Raw genomic sequence first — 15,818 nt, forward strand, 5'->3', positions numbered from 1 at the left:
GTAAATCCACATCTGACATGTGCAAGCCTTTTTAAAGGCCAGTTGATTAGAATTCGGGGCCAGCATGTTCCTGTGAGGATGAAAGATAATGTTAGCGATGTTTGGGAACCTTGGGTGACAAGAGATATTGTAAGTTTAGTCAAAAAGGAAAAAGAAGCATGTATAAAGATTAGGAAACTGAACTCAGACAAGGGCTTTGAGGAATATAAAGAAAGCAGGAAAGAACTTAAATAAGAAATTAGGAGGGCTAAAAGAGGCCATGAAATGTCTTTGGAAAGTAGAATTATGGATGATCCCAAGGCATTTTATACAGATACAGTATTAGGAGCAAGATGGTTGCTAAGGAAATGGTAGGTCTACTCAAGGACAAAGGAGGGAATTTGCGCATGAAGCCAGAGAAAGTGGTGAGGTTCTTAATGAGTCCTTCTCATTGGTATTCACCAAGAAGGTCATGAATGATGGTGAGATTACTGAGGGGTACATTGATATTCTAGGCCATGTTGATGTTAATAAGGAGGTGTTGGGTGTCTTAAAAAACATTAAGGTGGATAAGTCTCCAGGGCCTGATGGGATCTATGTCAGGATACTGAGGAAAGCTGGGAAGGAAATTGTTAGGGCCTTTACAGAGATCTTTGTATCCTCTTTAGCCATGGGCAAGATGCCAGAAGACCGGAGAATAACCATTGTTGTTCCTTTGTTTCAGAAGGACAACAGGAACAAAAGGAGAAATTACATGCCGGTGAGCCTTACATTAGTGGTAGGGAAATTATTGGAGAACATTCTTCAGGACAGGATTTACTTACATTTGGAGAAACATGGACTTGTTAGGGATAGTCAGTATGGCTTTGTGTAGGGGAGGTTAAGTGTCACAAATTTTTGAGTGTGTGACAAAGGTGATTGCTGAGGCTAGGGCATTGGACTTAAGTAAACCTTTTGACAAGGTCCCTCATGGTAGGCTGGTCCAGGAGATTAAGTCACATGGCATCCATGGTTAGTTGGTAAATTGGATCCAAAATTGGCTTGGTCATAGAAGACTAAGGCCATAAGGGGTTGTGGCGGAAGGGTGTCTGTCTGACTGGAGGTCTGCAACCAGTGGTTTTCCACAATGATCAGTGCCAGGACTTCTGTTGTTTGTAATACATATTAATGATTTGGATGAGAACATAGGTGATCTGATTAGTAAGTTTGCAGATGACATGAAAATTGGTGGAGCTGTTGATAGTAAGGAAGATTGTCAAAGTTCAGCGGGATAGAGATGAAAGGTTGGTCAGAGGAATGGCCGATGGAATTTAATCCAGAAAATTTTATACTTTCATTTACTGTGTACTTTCCCCTTACGTTTTACCTCGCAAAATGGAACACATTCCATTTTGGGAGGTAAAATGTGAGGGGAAAGTATACAGTAAATGGCAGGCCCCTTAGGAGCACTGATATACAGAGGGACCTTAGGGTGCATGTCCAATGCCCCCTGAAGGTGGCAACATAAGTAGATAAGATGGTAAAGAAGGCATATGGCATACTTGCCTTTATTGGTCAAGTACAAGTATTAGAAAGTCACGTTGCAGCTGTGTAAAACTCTGGTTAGGCCATCAGATTTCTGAACAGTCCATGTTAAAAGATACAAAATTACATGTTGTTGCTTCTGAGTGAGAGACACGTGCTGGATAATACATTCAATTTTTATCACAGACATGCAAAATGTATAAAAATGACAGGCAGTGCTGTCAGTGTGTAACAGTTACTGCAATGCAGTAAGTGTATGCTCACTTGTGCCCTGCCAGCACCATGTAGTTATACAACAGACAGCTTAATAACTGTTTAATTAAATTGTTATGTGACATACATTTTTTAAATTCTGTCATTGAGTGAGCGCACCTCCCAGAAGGTCAGCATTTAATGGCCACCTCTGATCTCCCTTGAGAAAGTGGTAATGAGCTGCCTTCTTGAACGTCTGGAATTCTTGTACTCCCTCCTGTTGTCGGGAAAAGTTGCAGGATATGATCCAATGACAATAAGGGAATGGTTATATATTTCCAGGTTAGGATGAATTGTAGGGGAGCCTGCAGTTGGTATTATTCCCATGTGCCTAAGGCCTCTGGCTTCCAGGACCAAAGGTTAAGGATCTCGCAGGCACTGTTGAAGAAACTTTGGCAACTTGCTGCAGTGCACCTTGGACGTGGTACACACTGCATTGTAGAAAATTGATACAGAACTTGACAGGGTATATGCCAAGTTGCTGCTTCCCCTGGCTGCAGTGTCTAGAACCAAGGGCCACAGTTTCAAAATGATGAGGTTTAAGAAATCCCTTTACTCAGAGAGTGGTAAATCTCTGGAATTTTTGACCCAAAGGAATTGGAATTGGTTTACTGTTGTCACATGTATTGAGCTACAGCGAAAAGCTTTTGTTTGCGTGCCATCCAGACAGATTATTTCATACATAAGAATATTGAGATAGTACAAAGGGAAAAACAAACAGAATGCGGAATATAGTATTACAGTTACAGAGAAAGTGCAGTTCAGGCAGAATAATAAAGTGCAAGGGACTTGAGGTAGATTGAGAGATCAAGAGTTCATCTTTGACATATAAGAGGTCTGTTCAAGACGTTTATAACTTCAGGATAGAAACTGTCCTTGAGCCTGGGGGTACGTGTTCTCGAGCTTTTGCCCAATAGGAGGGAAGAGAAGAAAGGCTGCAGAGAGAGACACTGATAGATTTTTAGATGTTAGGGATATTGAGGGACTTGGGATTAGTGCAGAGGAGTGTCACTGAAGTAAAAGATCAGCCGTGATCATATTAAATGATAACGTAGCGACTCACCGCACCGGCATCGAACCGGCTCCCAACATCGCGACGTCGTTGGAGGCCCCGATCTAAGATGGCGCGGGGCCCTCCTTCTTCCCCAGTGTTGGGCTGGGAAAGCCTGCACGCGGGAAGGTCAGGTGACCTGCGCGTGACGTCAGCGTGGGAACTGTAGCGCGGGAAGTTTTCGGCTATTAAAGGCGCACCGCGCCCCGGTTGGCATTCGACCTTCGATTTCGAAACCAGCGACTCTGTGTCTTCATTTCGTAGTGTGTAGCTAGCCGCTACAATAGAAGAGGCAGAAAGGACTGAATGGCCTACTCTTATTCGATTTCTGTCACGTTCAACCATAGTGCACCTTGATGGTGGATAGTCAATGTGAGAAATATACCATCAGACACGAGGTTTTCACAAACCTTGCATTAAAATTGGATGCTAACGTTCACACTGTGTTACATATTCACAACAGTGACAGCCAGGAGTGTTGCAGGTTTTATGAATATTCTTCAAGTGCACATTCACCTGACAGGCACTGGCTTTAGTGCCATTGTCTAGGATCAAATTAAGTGACACAGTGGGATAGATTCTGGCAGCAAGTCTCGCAGCTTTGATCAGTGTAGAGGAAAATAGAACCGTAACTAGAGTCCAAGAAGATGTAGTCAAAATATTGAGCAGATACAGTAAATACAACCACTTAACCATACTGCTCAGCTCATTTAGCTTACTGATGTAAAAGGTAATTTAGTGCATTACAATATAAGAGTCAGCCAAGGTGCCAAACCAATGACCCTAGAGGTCACAGAGCAAATTGCAGACCTAATAATATAGAGAGTCACAACAGGATTTAATCAGTGGAACCCTTACTGTAGCAATGTAGCTGGGGTTGCAAGCTCCAAATGGATGTGTTCATTGTGGTACTTATCACACAACCTTCCACCTTCAACTGCCCCACTAGTAAAGCAATTTTCCCCCCACTATCTTCAGTATTTTTACAATCTATAAATTAAAGTGTTCAAGGGACTTTGAAAATAAACTATTAATTATTTGAATGCGGCTGTGAAGTTTCTGCCTGGTTGCTCTCAGTAATATTCAAGAGGTTGATCTTTAATTATTGGTGGTCAGTGGCCTGCTGGGCTACAATTCACGTTATCATTCACATTGTTAGGTGCTGCAATTGGTGATGTGCTCCATCATATTTGTAACTCTTCAAATCCTTGTCCTTGAAACTCTTAAACTCAGGATTAGTCTTGCGGCTCTTCGTTCCATCAGTATTAATATCGCTCCCTAGTGACCAGAACTGGGCACAGTATGAACGTGTAGTTAGTTGTGACTTTCATTCATTTTTACCTATAAAACTCAATATTTTATTTGCTTATTCATTTATTCAGTTGCTGTTCTGCATTGGTGAGACTTTGAAGCACTGAATCCATCAAGGCTTCTAGTTCTCTCCAAACATTATTTTTAGTTACATTCACTGAACATGTCCACATTTTATTCTTTCATATGCTTTCTTATGCTTTTAATCTCACTTTCCATTCTTGGCATGTATTGTTTCCAACTGCATCTCATGAGTTATGTTATTAAAACCTACAACCTCCCTTAATGGTAAGATTTGCAGGTATAACCAGTTTGCATTTTATTCCAGAAAACAAGCGTTCAAAGTAAGCAAAATAGCATGTCATCTCATTTCATGACCTTCAGTCATAAATAAACTTGGCAGACGAGCAAGTCTCTCGTTCGTTTGTGAAGTTCCACTCTTTAGAGCCACACATTCATGCTCAGTGCCCAGACACCTACGTGAAGGACAGAAACTTGGCCAATTTAGTATAGAATAGTCAACAGCTATAATGCTATTCTTCAGGAAGAGCAAGAGGGAAAACTGGAGCAAGGGTAACAAGTGCAATTAATAAAACCTGCAAAGAGGAAGAGTATTGTGTTTTGAATTGATCTGAAAGCTCATTGAGCAATGCACAAGGATCAAATAAGAATTTCTTTTATCTTCTAGTCTTGTAGATATGCTTTGGAGCAACCATAATGAACAAATGACAGAGCTATGCATTTTACCTCACAATAGCTGTATACCAGTGGCTTTGAAAGCAGCGTTGCCATACAATAAAAGAATTGAAACTGGTTCACTTCATAAAATTAATCGATTGTAGACTCGTCAGTGAGGACAATCAACAGGATTTAGATTGACGGAGCACCATGGGTGTCTTACCTTAAATGACCTCTCGCAACTGCCTGTGAAACATTTTTAGTCAAACGGAGTTCGATCCAACACAACATTAAAGATTATCCTAGAGTTAAACAGTAATCAGCATAAAGTCAGTTTAGTCATGAAGTCTGTGACCTTAATTTGCAACTGAGTTATAACCTTATTTTTAGAACTTTCCAAATTGAAAGTGCCACCTAAAGTTTTGATTCCTACTGTGTACCTTTCTCCAGCTATCAATTCTATCCCACATGCTGGCAGCTGTCTGAGGTTAAACCTGACTATTCAGGACCGAGGTGTCATATCTGACTGAAAGAAGAATTTCCAACTATGGGTCTGCTCTCTCACTGAGGTCACATTTATTCAATGTTAAACCATCTGATTTGGCCCCAGCCTGAGCTGATTTGCTGCTGAAACCCTTACCCTTGCCCTTGGCACCTCCAGACAATTGTTGTATTGCAGTTCTCCCCTATATATTAGTCATACACATCCAAACATTTACTGACCCAGACCCCTTCATCCTTGTGGTCCTTAATCTACATTAGACCTTGGTTAAGCTATGCCTTGACTATAAAATCATAATTCTTGTTTTTAAATACTTCTATTAATCTACCAGTCAGTATTGCTGTAACTTCTTCTAGTGCTGAAAACTTCTGAACTAACTGTGCTGCTCTAGTTTGCTGTACACTGATTTTAACCACTCCATCATTGGTGACCACACCTTCAGTTCAGCAGCCATGAACCCTTGTAGTCCTTTCTTACACTCTCTGTTTTGCTACTACCCTCTCTTCATTAAACCTATCTCTTTGATCAAGCTTTTGGTCATTAGTCCCAATATCTCAGTGTCAGATTCATTTGATAATTCCTCTTTGAACTGTCTTTATACTTTGTAAAGGGCTTTTAAAAAATGGAAGTTAATGTTATTTTGGATTTTCAGGTCCACTCTAGTCAATGGTGTATGGAAATATCATTGGTGCTCAATATTACATTACTCATTTGCAATATTGGCAAAGATCAAGTTCCTGTGCTTCCAAACTGCAATCTAGACAATCACCAGAGGCACAGCACGAAAGCTGAGAGACGAAGCATAAATGTCCGTTGCCACGTTTGGGAATTATGTGTTGCGAAGAAGATACGCACCACCTTTTCTATTTACTATGTTGACAGAAGACTCTGGTGTTCTCAAACATAAACAGAAAATGCTGGAAATATTCAGCAGGTCAGGCAGCATCTGTGCAAAGAGAAACAGAGTTGGCAAAGTCTGATGAAGGCCGCACGACCTGAAACATTAACTCTGTTTCTCTTTCCACAGATGCTGCCTGACCTGTTGAGTCCTTCCAACATTCTCTGTCTTTCTTTCAGATTTCCAGCATCTGCAGCTTTTTTTTTATTTTCATCTCTGCTGCTTAAGCAACTGGGCAGGAGGAAAAAGTACTGCTTCACTTCATGTTTGCAGGCTATCCCTATATCCTGCCTAATATTAAATACTTGCAGAGTAGGGAATCTCCAGTACCGACTTGTTGGATTTCTCAGTTACCTAAACATAAAAAGAAGAAAGTAATGTTGAATATATATGAGAGAGAGAGCAGGTCACATTTGGAGTATTATGTTTAAATCCAGGCACTCCATTTTCTGAAGGAAAGTGACATTATGGAAAAAAGTACATAGAAGATTCATTAGGATGATGTGTGGAACAGGATATGATTTCTTCCTTTTAACTAGAGGATCGGGGATATAATTGAGGTTTTCAATTGAGTGATTTGAATAATTGCTCAACAAATGACCTAGCACTGGGGAACAGGTACATTACTGCAGTATCAGCAAAATTATCTCTGTACCAAAAGTTATTATAAAGGTGAATGATTTACCACAGACAGAGATTATAAGGTCATATACAACATTTAAATAGCACCTTTAATCCTGTAAAAGAATCTGAACGTGTTTCTTGGAACATGAACAAAAATAAACAATGTTGTGCAAAAGCTTAGTCAAAGGAATATCTCAGAAGAGGAGTGAAGAGGCAGAGACATTTAAGATTGGAAGTGTGGTCGATGGTGATGGGGTGAAGGCAGTCGGAAAATTGGATTGGAAGAGGAACAAAGAGTTCACAGAGATTTTTAAAACTAGGATTCCTGAGGTCGGTAGCTAAAAGAGAATTCGATAATTGTTTGAAATAAAAATATAAAAAGATTCTATTTAGGGGGGAGGGCAGATAAGTGGGATTCAAGTAAATAAACCTATATGAAGAACCAGCACAAGACCCCTGAAAAATCTGGTTTTATAACATGCAACATTGCAGAATGCACAGTGGCAGAATATGGAATTATTACATATTTGGTCATTTGTTTATATTTCAAATGAAACACCTTACCTTTGATCTTTAGTGATCTCAGCCAGTCACCATTTCCTGACTTTCCTTGATTTCTCTCCTCCACTTTTCTATTGTGACATTTGATAATTTCCCATTTGCGCAGGTTTCTAGCGACTGATGGGAAACAATAAGTTTCAGTATCCATGGTCAGGGAGGGGGCGAAGAAGCCTTGATCTATGTCCCTGACTGAGATTCAGCCATCCCTACTGGACAGTGTGTGTAAGTTCAGGACTTTTGATTACCTCTTCCTGTTCTGTCACCAAAGAACTGTATTGAAAATGCTGCCATCATTGCTTCTACAACCTTTCAGATTCCACAATATAATAGCAAGATGGACAAACAACATGTGGCTTTCATGGAAACATAAGTTTTGGTGAAGAGACTAAATTGTATTTTTTGAATAATGTAAAATTACACCGAATAGGATTTGATAGTTGACTTCATTAAAAGACAAAGAAATTGTGACCAATCCCTGTGTTTCCCTGAAACTGGTAACACAAGCAGATAAGGTGGTGAAGAAGGTATATGGCATGCTTGCCTTTGTATGTGAGGACATAGAATATAAGAATTGGGACATCATGTTGCAACTTTACAAAACACTGGTTCGGCCGCACATGGAGTGTACAATTCTGATCACCACGCTGTGGGAAGGATGTGATTTCACTGTTGAGGGTGCAGAGGAGATTCAGCAGGATGTTGCCTGGATTGGAGGACTTCAGTTATGGGGACAGTTTGGATCGGCTGGGCTGGTTTACCCTGGAGCAAAGGAGGCTGAGGGGTGACCTGATAGAAGTATTATGAGAGACATAGATAGGGAAGAAAGCCTAATCTTTTCACCATGGTCGGGGGATCAAAAACAAATAGGCATAGGTTTAAGGTGAGAGGAAAAAGTTTTAAAGGTGATCTGAGGGGAATGTTTCTTTTATGCAGAAAGTGGTTGACATCTGGAATGCACTGCCAAGGAGGCAGTGGAGTCAGATGCAATCACCACATTTAAGAAGGACACTTGAATAGACAAGGCAAGGATACAGACCTAATGCTGACAAATGGGGTCAGTGTAGATGGGTATAACAGTCATCAGGGATGTGGTGGACCAAAGGACCTGTTCCACTGCTGTATGACTCTACGAATTTATGCCTCTAAATTGATAGAATGTGAGAGTTAACTAGCATGCTAGGCTATTAGCAAGGATGTAGCAGGACAAATAGAAAATGTCAATGAGATTAGACAAAGTTAATATGGTTTCCTGAAAGGGAACTTTTGTTGATAAATTGACTGGAACTTTTGTGGATATAGCCTGTTCCTGTGCTGTACTGTTCTATGTAACTGATAGAAAAGATAACAGAGAACCAGTAAGTGGGGAGTACTTGGACTTTCAGAAAACTTTTGATAAAGTCCCACATAAAATTTTAGTGTGCAAAATTAAAGTGCATGATATTGGGGGCGATGTATTGGCATGAGATTGAAAATTGATTGACGGACAGGAAACAACAGAAATAAATGAGTCTTTTTTGGGGGTAGTAGGCAGTAACGCATGGAGTTCCACAAGGATCAGTACTTCAGCCTCTAGAGAGACAAAGGACTGCAGATGCTGGAATCTAGATGAAAAACACGATGATGCTGGAGGAACTCAGCAGGCCAGGCAGCATCCGTGGAAAGAAGCAGGCGGTCAACAAAAGAGGCTAGGAAAGGGAAGAAGAAACGTGGTGGGTGGGGGGGGGGAGGATTGTGGGGAAGGGGGGTGGGGATTACTTAAAGTGGGAGAATTCAATGTTCAACACTCCTCGCCTCTTCTTTTTCTACCTTTTTTTCCTCTCTCTCCTTACCTCTGACTCATCCCCCGGTGGATCTGCTCTCCCCTCCTCCCCCGCACCTGCCTATCACTATCTCTTACCTGCATCTACCTATCACCACCCTGTGCCCACCCCACCTCCCCTCTTTTGTCCACCTATCACTGCTCTGCTTTTCCCTCCTATGTATTGGGCTTCCCCTCTTCCTATCTTCGGTCCTGAAGAAGGGCTGTGACCCAAATTGTTGACCACCTGCTTTTCTCCACGGATGCTGCCTGGCCTGCTGAGTTCCTCCAGCATCATCGTGCTTTTCATCAGTACTTCAGCCTCAGCTTTTCTCAATATTAATCAGTGAATTGGATGAGGGAACCAAATGAAATATTTTGAAGTTTACTGATGACACTAAACTGGGAGGGACTGTGAATTGTGAGGAGGTTGCAAGGAAGCGTCAAGGTGATTTCCAGATTGAGCAGGTGACAAAAACATTGCAGATGTGAAGTTATCCACTTCAGTCAGAAAAACGGGTAAGTGGCTTATTGTTTAAATCATGTTAAGTTAGGAAGTATTGATCTACAAAAAGATTCAGGTGTCCTTGCACCAACATGCAGGTGAAACTAGTAGTTAAGCAAGTAAGTGGTATGTCATCCTTCATGACAAGAGAATTTGAGTTACAGGAGCAAGGATGCCTTGCCACCATTTTATGCGATCTTGGTGAGACCGCACTTAGAATATTGTGTGCAATTTTGGTCTTCTTGGCTGGGAATGGAAACACTTGCCATAAGAGGAGCGCTGTGAAATTCACCAGTCTGAACCCTGGGATGGAAGGACTGCCATGGGAGGAGAGATTAAATCGACATGGTTTGTAATCACTGGAGCTTAGCAGAATGAGGGGGGGGGGGGGGATTCAATTAAAAAGATTCCGACAGGGCGAGGCAGACTGGATGTGGGGATGATATTCCCCTTGGCTGGGATGTCTAGAATGATGGCAAGAGATTCAGGATTGAGATGAGGAATTTCTTCACCCAGAGCATGGTAAACCTATACACTACTGCAGGTTCACCTGTGGCGAAAGAGCTGTGGAGGCCAAGTCACCGAATATTTTAAAGAAGTAAATACATCTCTAGATGCAAGGCAACAAGGAGTATGGGGTGAGAACGGGAATATGCTATTGAGATCGATGATCATCCAGGGATGTATTGAACAGAGGAGCAGATGCAAAGGATGAAATAGCCCACCCTTATGTCTGTTGTCTGCCTGTCTGCGTTTCCTTCAACCCCTTCCCCTTTTTTAACTGAGAAATTAAGACTCAATGCAAATCCCTTCTGCAGGCTGCTATAGAATGGAGTTGGCCTTTTCATTTTACCTGTTATATTTCTGTCCTGAATGTAGTGGAAGGATTTGATAACAGGAGAGGAAAGAATAAATAATGAGTGAAGCAGGGGGGCTGATTCATGAGCATGAACAGCTGTGATTTCTCCTTCAGAAGGAATAAAAATGAATTAACAAAACACAGGGCACTCTTACACCCCAGCAGATCGGAGCAGAAGAGTGAGGGATAAATCACGCTGATCTCCTATGTCTTCTGGGGCCAGCTGATGGAAAACAGGAAGAAGCAAACTGTGAATGTGATGAGTAGGATTGGCATGCACTCAAAGAACAAGCCAAATTTGTCCTTGTGTCCCATCTACTGTGTGCCTGTGCCTGTCTCTACTTCTCTCCCCGTCTCTCTGGCTTTGCTTGCCTCCTTGTTTGTAGAACGACACCGCTTCATCTTAAGTTATGGTGAAAAGACAAAATTATACGTTTGGATCACTTAAAATAACACCAAACGGGATTTGATTACTGACTGGATACTGCTTTCTGTATCTTTTTGTCTAAGGATTTTTATGTCTCTCCCCCTTTTATTGGTTATGTTGATTGCTCTCTGCAGCTGCAAATTTCTAATTGAACATTATGTTGCAGCAGTGAAATCATGGCCGAGTGGTTAAGGCGATGGACTAGAAATCCATTGGGGTTTCCCCACACAGGTTCGAATCCTGCCGACTACGGGAGCAGCGGGTCCGGCTGGAGTAACCGGTGTAATTTTAGGGCAGGCACAGTAGTGTAGCAGTTAGCATAACACTTTACAGTGCCAGTGACCCGGGTTCAATTCCAGCCACTGTCTGAAGGAGTTTGTATGTTCTCTGTGTGTGTGTTCTCCCCGTGTCTGCATGGGTTTCCTCTGGGTGCTCCGGTTTCCTCCCACATTCCAAAGACGTACGGGTTAGGACGTTGTGGGCATGCTATGTTAGCACCGGAAGCGTGGCGACACTTGCGGGCTGCCCCCAGAACACTCTACGCAAAAGATGCATTTCACTGTGTGTTTCGGTGTACATGTGACTAATAAAGAAATCTTATCTTAAATGAAGACTTATTTAGCCCAATTTAAATGTGGAACTAAAAGATTATACTAACAAACATATTTAAATGTCGGTAAGCTGACACAAAGCTTCTGGGGTGGGGTTTGTGGAGATGTGTGCACGAGTGGGTGTGTGGGACTGGGGCAGGGTAGTGGAGGAGACCCACGATGCCACCATTAGTAGAAACCAGGTGGAGGTGGGGTAGTTGTATTGAGTCAGGATACACGGACAATGAAATAACGTTGAAAGAAAAGTACCATTCTCTCTCTCTTTCTCATACACACACACACACACACACACACACACACACAAGAGAAACACACTCAAATTCTCTCCTACACCATCCCCTCAACTACTGTAAGCACAGTATTGTTTACCCATGTTGTTTTGCTGCTTATTATTCCTTTCACTTTCACTTTGAGCCCTGTGGGATGTAGTTGAGCTCAGGCAAAGCTTGTTTCCCTACTTTTCTATTCCTCCATTACTCTCTAACGAAGCAGTGACTTGTTACCGGAACACTCTTCAGAGAGACTCAGGATGCTCTTTGACCTCAGATAATGGCCATATTTTATGAAAACTCCAAAAATAACAAAGGAAGAGTTCACAGCCAGATCTTATCCTCCCTGACTCCATGGACTTGAAACCAATCCCAGGACCCCAACTCCTGACCGACAGTGAACAACAACCATTTATATAAAACCTTTAATTTAGCAAAATGTCCCAAGGGACTTTACAGGAGCCCTAATCCAACAAATAAATTGCCAAGACAAGTATGCAACCAAAAGCTTGGCCAAAGAGTGCCGAAGAAACGGAGGGAGAGGTGGAGGGGCAGAGAGCTCTAGGGAGGGAATGGAAGAATTTGAAGACTATTCAGCCTGAAGGGATGCCCTCAGTGATGGGGCAAAGGCAACGGGGGCTACACAGCAGGCAGGACTGGGAGGAATGGAAAGGGAAAGAGCAATGCCTTCAGCTGTAGAGGGAGATCAGCATGACCATTGCAGGAGGGAGCAGGGCCGTAGAATCACCAGAAAGGTGTTCTGGCTCAGCATGCAACTATCCTTGCCTTTGCAGGAGAGGCCCACTGCTTCCCTATCCTCAGGACACCAGTATTCAGAGCAAGGGGTACCGGAGGGAAGATTGGAGGGGGAGGAGGAGTTGGGGGATGAAGATGAAGACCACTTAGTGCCATCGCACCTGAAGCCCTACAGCAACATCTCAGAGACTCTACAAGGGTTGGATGGATTAGGTCCCTCAGGAGAGACAGCGGGCCATAATGGACCATGGTCTGGAATCAGAGAGACATTGAGTGATGCTTTTCCCTGAACAATGACAGCCTAATTGGAGTGGACCACGTACATGACTGTGAGATAATTTGACTGACTCACTGCTGCCATATTATTCTGATACAGGTTTCCAGTGCAAAGTTATTACTTTCTCCTGCTTCCTAAGGTCCAATAGTTACAAGCTGACTGAAAGATTGTTTCTGCCATTCATAGTTCATCAGTTCTGCCTCCTTCTGCATCTAGAACAAGTTAATTGGTGCCTTGAATTAAGATGATCCTCCCAGATGGTTCTCCCAGCTGCTCGTTGGTGTAGGAGTTGATGTTAACATTTGTCTTAGAGCCACTTGATTTGCACTGGGGACTATGATGCAGGAATCTGGTAATAGATGGTGGTCAAAGCAACATCCCCACATATCTCAGACATTATTGCAATGCAAGATGATTTCAGAATTTAACCTTATCTTTGCACTGAGAACAGTGTTGTTGATTACTTTCAAAGTGTATAGAATTGTGTCTGAGAGAAGTAGGAATGTTGCTTCGACCAGCACCTATTACCAAATTCCTGCATTAGGTCCAACCTATGTAAGGTAGCGGTCAAGCCCTGCTGAAGGACCCCTCTGTAAAATTAGTTTTGGATGAGATCATCTTTAAACTGTCAATTTTGACCAAAGTAACCTTTAAAAGTTTTATTTCCATTTGTCTTGGGTTTTGGACACTGAGATTAAGGGAAAGGCCCTGATAGGAACACCATCCATTTCTGTAACCAATTTCTTTGTGATAAGTTTAATCTGTCATTGGGGTGAAATATATGATCATGATATCCAAGTGCTGTGGCATTAGACCGGCATCACCTGTCTGTCCAGTCAGGCACCCATGGATCATCTGCAGAAGAGTCTGCAGCTCCTATATCAACCTCATCAGTCACCTCAGAGCCCACAAAACCAGAGTGGAAGCAAATCATCCTCAGTCTTAGGGGACCGCCTTTAAGAAGGAGGGACATGGGAGCAGTTAGCGTAATGCTATTACAGCACCAGTGACCCAGGTTCAATCCCCACCGCTGTCTGTAAGGAGTTTGTACGTTCTCCCTGTGTCTCTGGGTGCTCCAGTTTCCTCCCACATTCCAAAGATGTACGGGTTAGGAAGTTGTGGGCATGCTAGGTTGGCACCGGAAGCGTGGCGACACTTGCGGGCTGCCCCCAGAACACTCTGCGCAAAAAGATACATTTCACTGTGTGTTTCAATGTACATGTGACTAATAAAGATATCTTATCTTATCTCTTAACCTTAATCTTCAATGAGCAGTCAGGTAATCCATAACACTCCCTGGAAAATGCTTGGTTAATAAAAATGAATCAATTAACATTAACAATTAACCATTGAACAATAATTCATTTGCATTTCCTGAAGAGAGTTCCAAATTTCAACTGCCCTCTGTGTGAGGGAAAATTTGCCACATTCCACTCCTTGAAGCAAAAGCAGGAAATGTTGGATAAACTCAGCAGGTCAGGCAGCAGCTGTGGAAAGAGAAACAGTCAATGTTTTGGGTCTGTGACTGTTAATCTATCAGAGACTAGAACGGAGAGAGAAACCGCCGAGGGTGAACAAGGCGGAATGGACAGGCAGAGAGCAGAGGACAACTTCACGGTTGGCACTCCTGGAAGAGAAGTGACAGCAAATTCAACAGGAAGATCAAACCAGGCCTTCACACACACCTAGAAGGCTTGGTTTAATCTGTAGACAATGTCCCCTACTGGACTTCTCAGCAGTTCTCACCATGAGTTCCCATTAATATCTCGACAGTTTTAATCAAATTTCCTAAGCCTTCTAAATTTCTACAAATATAACCTTAATTGGTGTAGTCATATTTTAATCCTTGGGTGTCATTCTGGTAAATCTACACTGCACCTCCTCCAAGACCAGTATATTTTTCCAATGGTGTATGGCCCAGAACTGCTCAGAACGGTCTAGGGGTGGTCGAACCAAGGCCCGGTATAGCTGTATCAGAACTTGCACTCCACTTGCCTCCTAAATTATTAGCTGTCCCTGCTCAAATTATTTTAATGATTTATGGAAATGGACCTCTTTAGACTTGCTTCTAGCTTTCCTCTTATTAGAAAATATTTAGATTCAAGGTTGATGATGTCATATTTACCTACATCGAAATACGTTTCCCAGGGTTTTGCATTCTTGCTTAATTTATTAATGTTTCTTCAGAATGTAACGTTTTCATCCTCACTGCCTTCAGTGCTGGCTATCTATGTACCGTTAGTGAACTCAGATACGCTGTTTTCTATCTCGTCACTTCAGTCATTTATGTGTGGTGAACAGCTGAGGCTGCACCAGTTTGAGTACAATCGCATTGTTTCTACTCTTTCTCTTGCCATTTAGCCACCAGATCAATGCTTTAAATTTCATAAGCTTCACCTTCATAACGTATTTTATCAAATGCCTCTTTGAAACCAATGTAAATAACATCCTTCAGTGACTCTCCATGATTTTTCCCATATCGACTAAACATTAACCAATGTACCATGTGTACCATGAGGAAGCAAGGGCTCTGTAATCATCCTTTTAAACAGACTCTGAGCTAAGAGGAAATGCTGAAGAACCTGTTTATACAATCACAAGAACTTTCAATGAACCCCTGTCGAAAAAGATTTATAGGTCAGCAAGTGAATAATGAAATAATAATAGTGAATAATGAAACATGGTTAGTAACTAGCCTTAAAACTAGCCCTGCATTCCCTTCAGGTTCAGATGTCTGTCTAAAAGCCTCTTAAATGCCACTATCGTGTCTGCTTCTACCACCAACCCTGGCAGCGCATTACAGGCACCCACCACCCTCTGTAAAAAAAAACTTGCCCCTCACTTCTCCCTTTAGCTTTCCCTCTCTCACCTTAAAGCTATGCCTCTAGTATTTGACTTAATACATAATACAAGGGAAGATGCACACAACACCCAAA

At 42.2% G+C, this 15,818-nt stretch overlaps 1 non-coding gene across 1 annotated transcript; it reads left to right on the forward strand.

Moving 5' to 3' along the window:
- Positions 1-11,134: 11,134 nt before the first annotated feature.
- trnas-aga (transfer RNA serine (anticodon AGA)) lies at positions 11,135-11,221 on the forward strand. The gene has a single exon. It is a non-coding gene; the product is annotated as a tRNA-Ser (tRNA).
- Positions 11,222-15,818: the final 4,597 nt, after the last annotated feature.

This window comes from Pristis pectinata, chromosome 27, assembly GCF_009764475.1.
Source record: "Pristis pectinata isolate sPriPec2 chromosome 27, sPriPec2.1.pri, whole genome shotgun sequence".
Taxonomy (NCBI): Eukaryota; Metazoa; Chordata; class Chondrichthyes; order Rhinopristiformes; family Pristidae; genus Pristis; species Pristis pectinata.